The sequence below is a fragment of the Bombus pascuorum genome, chromosome 17 (assembly GCF_905332965.1).
Source record: "Bombus pascuorum chromosome 17, iyBomPasc1.1, whole genome shotgun sequence".
NCBI classification, from domain to species: domain Eukaryota; kingdom Metazoa; phylum Arthropoda; class Insecta; order Hymenoptera; family Apidae; genus Bombus; species Bombus pascuorum.
The window spans coordinates 3131120-3138165 of NC_083504.1; positions in this window are offsets into that span (position 1 = coordinate 3131120).

Consider the following 7046-nt stretch of genomic DNA (forward strand, 5'->3'; position numbering starts at 1 on the left):
TTTAATTTAGAATCCTCGTATGATCGTATTATATGTTTGATTTATCTCTGCCATAACCCAGTAGTAGGTATATCTAAATATCATATCACAACGAATTGTAATTGTATCTGACTACGTGGGAGAATACTAATTTATATCACGCTAACAACTACGAACATCGTATATATACCTAATCATAAAAATTGTTACATTATTAGGAAATATTCAGACTACCTTTGGCCAAGAAATATTGAACTATTTCAAACGAATACATTGAACGTGCGGTTTGCAACGAAATATTTTTCAGGCGAGTACGAGACTTTACACGCGGATATTGAAGCCGTGAAACGAAAACCACAGGCTTGCCCGTCATACGGTCTTGGTTGCAGGTTAGTTTCGTGAGAGATGACCATGATCTCGTTTCTAACAGGAAAGCGATCTAGCGGTATCGTTGGAGAAGACCAACGGTATCCTTCCCGGTTAAATGGCTAGTCGAGGTATAAAAAAGGGCTGGCCAATTTTTTTGCTCGTTGGCCGTTCTCCAGGAAGGACGTAACCCAGCCGTGAGCCGGTCGACGCGGAAGAATTTTTTCATGCAAACTTTTTCGCATACCCCTTTGCTCTTATAGTTGCTGGCAGGTAAGGCTTGCTCGTTACGTAGTTCCACGCTACGGAGAAACGCTGCAGCGGGAATTCTTTCGTTATATTCGCACTAAATTTTACGTACAACGCTGATCTCTCGACGTATTGTAGCTTATCGAAGCGGAAGCGCCGAAGAGGTCGGAGGAAAGAGGAAAGAGAAAACGAGGGTACGCAAACGCTATAAGCGAAGGAGAGTGGAATCGCAAGAAGAAATTCCAAAGGAACCCGTGCATCCACGGTAATTTGGCAAAGGTGAGACTTCCTATTGGAAGAAACGTAAAAGGTGGCCTTAAGGGAGGGATGGAAGAGAAAAAAAAGGCGCAACCTCCTGGTTGGAAGACTGGGAAGAAAAAGTGGGGAGCGCAGAATGTCAGCGTAGGCGGGTAGACCGACGGAAAGTTTCGTTCAATCTCTCGTGAGAATGTTACGATATTCGAGCATTGTCAACGAAGGCCACTCAAACGGTTACGCTACGACGAAGGATCGATAAGATCTTTGAAGAATTCTCCTCCGGTGAAAACGTTAACGAGCACTTGGAATCTTTCGTATCGATGACTGGACGTACGTACGAACACGCCGTGGCCTTTCGGTAAGTTTAACGCGAAGTATACCTATTTGTCAAATAATCGCGAAACGGTTCTATACTATGTCGGATGATACATTGTAAATGACCGAATTAGAAAAAAGAAACGTCCAATTAGGTAAAGAATGCTCACGGTTTCCAATTAGTTCGCGATTATAAATGGCAAACGTTGGCTTCCACGTTCCGCGAACCGGTACTTTACTATCTCGCGTTAACGACAGAGACCGTGGCACCTACTCAAGGGCGAAGATACGATCTGGCGAGACAGTTCTACTAAATCGCATTTATCCTCGTTGTATTTTAATCTCGATTATTTAGCGTTCGTTGACTCACAGCGACGAATAATTCACGCACACTGCATACGCGCGCGTATAGTCTCGCGTATGCCGAAGTTACAAGATTAATTAACGAGATAAAGAGAATTTTCTAGTCGCGAGTAACTCGTATGTACCTATGAACATTAAATATCGATGCGTTACGTCCCGCTGTTCGTCCGAAACCGATTTAATTCATGCACGTAGCAATAGACGAACGTCGAGAACCAAGTGCAGTTGGCAGTAAAAGACAAGTAGGTACGTTATTGCTCGGCAAGGCTGGCTTCGCGGAAGAGGATCAAATGCGGAGGATGCGTGACGAGCGAGTTCGGCAAACAAATGAGAAAGCACGGATACGCAGGCGACGAAGGTGCAGAGACGCTTCGTATGGACGAGCCTCGTGAAACCGCTACAACGACTGCATTATGATGGAACTCTACGGTTCTGGTCACTGCGGCAACGCTGCAGCTCCGAATTTATTCATGCCCGGCAAAATATTTCGTGGCTTCGCCGAGCGCCTGCGGTTTTCGTTGGATTATGCACCGGGGACATTGTACCAGCTAAAATCGTCCGGCTATCAACGTTGCCTCCTTTCACCGTACTCTCGTTGCTTCTACTATGTACACCGCGTCAGCGACGCCAGTCTAGAAGAAGACACACCCAGCAGATCTTTATCCATCTCTCTCGCCCTTTCATACGTTGACAAACATTCGCGTGACCCACGAACGTTAGAAGGCTCGACGACCTACCAAAAGAACGCTGCATCAGGATTTCGCATCCCTCCGCCAAACGCTAGTTGTTTTATCGCGGACGTTAGCTGAGTGCTATTGTCGCGCTCGGCTATGTTTGACCGAAACTGCCTCTTTTATCTAACGCCATTTCAGACTGGACACGTAACCCTTTCAGGTTTATTGATTTCAGGAATCGGTAGAACGTAGTTCTTGGAATTCTACTTTGCTTGTGCCGGTGTTAATATATCATGTGTATGTTGGTATCGATTTATGCAGTTTTAGGAACAACTATAAAATTATCTACTGACATGACTTTAGCTGTTTGGGTAATGGTAAATAATATACATCTTCGCCAAGTAAATAACCTTATTCTCTCGTATTATGCACCGACATGCATCTCTGCGTGTATCGTTATTAAGAATAACATCAAATAAACGTTTAATATTTATAACGTATTAATATTTAACGTATTTTTAGTTTGGCTGGTTTGGGCTGTATCTCAAGGCTGAATTCGAGACGCGAGGAAGGAGGATGAAGAAGGACGGAATGAAGAATTCGGTTTTCAATTTCTATCACGTCTTCGCATCACCGAGCTTCCGTTCCGTTCGATTACGTTCTACCATCACGTGTCCTTTATGTTTTGGTTCTTCTTTCTCAATTTTGTATCTTTGCTCGAACGTCTTTCGGTCGTGCAGGTAGAAACGAAGATAAAATAAAACGATCGAGCTTCAAATATTGTATCGCGTTTGATATTTTTAAATTATTACGACTATAATCTTCGAAGCGCTATATACGTTTTTATCGCGTCGATTTATTATTTTTCACCCGAATAAGGATAGTATGCGAACGAGTGTTAATGAAATTGCAGCATTATCGCGACTTCCTATTTTCTCTTGCAAAATTCACGACTTCCGAAATTCGTAATTGCGTAAACAGGCAATCTTCTCGAGATAACACGAGGTACGAAATGAGCGAAAGAAACGTATGTACGCGTGAGACGAAAGCCGAGCCTATTCTGTATTGCGGCCGCGTAATCTACATCGCGTTAACACGGGAAAAAGACAAAAAAGAGAAAATCGAAAGAACGAAGAAAAGAACCTTACTCTGACTTTACTTTACGTACCAACTGGCCCTGAATGTCAGCCGCTGCAACGTTGGATGTACACGCTTCGTATGACATTCTCGAGCATAAATCAGCCAAGATGCGTGGTTAATTGTACAATTGTGATAAATCAAACGATCAGCGGGAGGCCGTAATTACCCGTATGTGGACAATGATAAATCAAATGTAAGGACGTAGAATCATAAAATGTAATAGCTTACAGCTTATGAATATTACGGTAAAACTGCGTATCCAACGTTCCCTACCTCTTATTAAGCCTAAACAAAATGTTCGTGTATAAGGCAGCATCGTCTGCAGCCCGATTGCTATTCCGCCATGTTTGTCGTAAGATTGTATACCTATGCATTGAAACATGCTTATATATACACCACAAATAATGTATATAAAGTTGTTCGAAATAACGTTCAATCAAGATGACTTAATGATTTGTATGAAAAATATAGTGAACCATGGAAAATACCATTTTCCTATTGACACACACCTTTCCTTAGAAAATATGTAACATGAATCTTCAAATACATTTTAACTAGTTGTCACTGTGATTTCAGTCTGTCAACGAATGATTCATTATCTCGTATAAATCCGAAAGGCGTGCTTTATGAAGATTTAAACGATTTGCAACATCCCCACTGATTCGGAATTAATCGTGACTACGGAGTAATGATTCAACAGGAGCAAAAAGATTTATATACCGTCGTAAAGATACCCCGATCGAATATCTTGGCGCGCCATCGTCAGGAATTTATCCTAACTACTAACGTGTTCTCAGCTGTTCATGAGAATATATAGTAGCTTGTTAAGCTATGATTGCCTAAGTACGCGTTACGCTCGCAGAATGTAATTACAATTGCGTTTGATGAACGATTGGTAATGAATGCAACAGCCCCCTTGACAAACGATGGAGAACAACGAACGAGAACAGCGATGTTCTATTTGATATTCACGATGTTAAACGTGAAAACAATCATAGGACAATTGACGGAACATAAGAAACTCTGACGTCATTTTAGTACCGGTAGAACTTACATCTTAACAATATTATTGTAATAACGTTAAAGAAGACTAAAATCATCGTTTGAGATAGTGTTATGTTCGAAGATCGTGCGTTTAACTATATTATGACTACTCGGAACGAGAAATGAACGTCAAGAGACAAAGACGATAGTATAGGTTAGGACATGTAATATATTTTGACACTTGTCAACGTATACATTACGATGATTTAACGTGACTTTTCTGCCCGTTCCGCATATTGCATCGTCTTCGTTAACTTGTTCCCTATGTTAATGACGACCGCCTGAAAGGTTGGCATGCGAAAGTTTGTCTCTCATGGGCTATCGAAATACGTGACAACCTACGTGAATGACATTCGGCGGTTCGTCAGTAGGAGACAAGTTCCGAAGAGAGCTTAGGGCGTGAGAGAATCTATGTTAAAGCATAAAGACGGTACTGACCTGTATTAAAACGTGTTGGCAGAAAATTCCGATATAAACTGTGCATTATTCAGCTCCAACACTAAAATGGTCACGTGGTTGTGTAACACGCATGTTTCCACTCCGAGAGAAGGATACCATATTACAACCGGACGCATGCGCATTAACAAGTACGTTCACTGGCGTTCGCGACGTGCATAAAGCCGATAGAGCCCGAGCAAACGAATTTTCCGGAAATGCTATAGCTACGGATAGCTTTATAATCCGTCGGGTAAGATTTAATGAATCTCACGATCGACCCGGCTGCGTGTCGTGGCACGAACTGGTCACAGTTAATCCCTGCGCAGTTCCTCCTCTTCTGTCCTCGCATACATGTACGCATAGAATACCAAAGAACAGCCGCGTATCCCCCAATATACATGACGAAAGGAATCATAGCTTGATTAACCGTCAAGTTTAGGCGCGCGCGCGCGGGTTTATTCTAACCAAAAAATGTCCCCGATCTCATGCCGCGACGTTTCCTTAATCCTACTCTTACGATTAATCAGCGTACGTATTTCCAATCACTCACTTACGTTCCGATACTATATTCTCATATACTTTACGATTTCGACAGATCAATGTAATGTTTTTTTCAGAACACACGCTAATGTCGCGAAAATTAATGGATGAGCGCGCGTTTTCGCGGGATCACATCCCGATGAAATATGTAGTCTATGACATAATCGAAAGTCAGGCGGGCGCGGGAGCCCTGTTTATTGGCGCTGTCGTCGACGTCGACAAGTCAACGTTCCAACCTACGTCACTTTCGTCGTCGAAGGTGTTGCTGCCGTAGGTGGTGCGCGGTCGTTTCGGCCCTAGGTAAACGTAACGCTGTCTGAAGAAGCCTCGAGAAGACCCGGACGAGGTGGGGGTTTATGGGTTTGCAACCTATGTACTACATCGTATTTCTAGTTATGGCTCCACGACAAAACCCACCTATATAACTTCGCGACATTACTATGTGTATCGAATGTACGAGCCAATGTCGATCTACATACACTTATATAGATGCAACATATATACAGCACAAACGTATAGATGCAACATATGGGATACGTATTATAGGTGTGGATGTAGTTTGTTTGACATGGCGGCTGACACGAAAGCGAGACGAAGCAGGAAGACTGTCTGGCAGAAAGTAACAACGTACAGGTATATATGGTATATACAATATGTATACACGTCTCCGTTGCCACGAGAGGATTTTAGTAAAATTGAGTTTCCCCACCCAGCCTATTTCCGAAGTAAACCTTACTCGCCTCTGGCGCGTATCCTGCGTTGACGCCAATATGCTCGTCGTCATCAAGAGGAGGTGAAATTGAAGCTCATTTTTTCCCTCGAAGCTTTCGTATCTCCAGGTACATAGTTTATTTTTTCTTTCTACCCGGATCTTCTACCTTGGATTAAAATTTTAATACGTGGCTTGATGATCAACCGAGATTTTTGTTAAGACTGAAAAGCATCCCGAGAGTTATATCTTATTATCATTTATGCATAAAAAAGTCAGGCAAAATAAGGAAATGTAACGACAAAATTTTTATAAGTTTCTTACTTAATCTGGACTAAGATGTTGATTAGATCCATGAAATATATAAAATCATTGTTTGCTAAAACTGCAACGTGCAATATGAAAAACATTGCAAAAGTTTTCAAGTCGTTACATATACAGTGGATTGTTTGGTTATGTGTTGTTCCAATACAAATCTAGCACGCGATACTTATACGATCGGTAAAGTAGGATGCGGTAGAAGTTATCGACCCATATCGTACATAACTGAGCAACTCCAGAACTATACATATATATGCGTGTACTTATGCGATAGTATGAATATATATATGTACATAAAAAAATACGAGATAAACTAAGTAATTTTATATAAAATTCTTACGTCAAACTCGATTTCGGTTTCATGATATAATTTAAAAAATATAAGCTCTCCAAAAAGAAATCGTTTCTATGGAATTTGGGTTTGCATTAGAATCACATACATACAATAGAAAATATAATACTAAATTACCATAAATAGCGTTATTTATGTCTAAGCACGACTCGATTTAAAAATAGCAATATCGTATCGTTAGATAATTATACTTAACGTTACCGTGATATGATAGCTATAGTCATCGCATTTGTGTAAAATATAAATTGCGAGAACTATATGCATGGATTGTAAAAATTACAAAATGTTACCTGCCCAC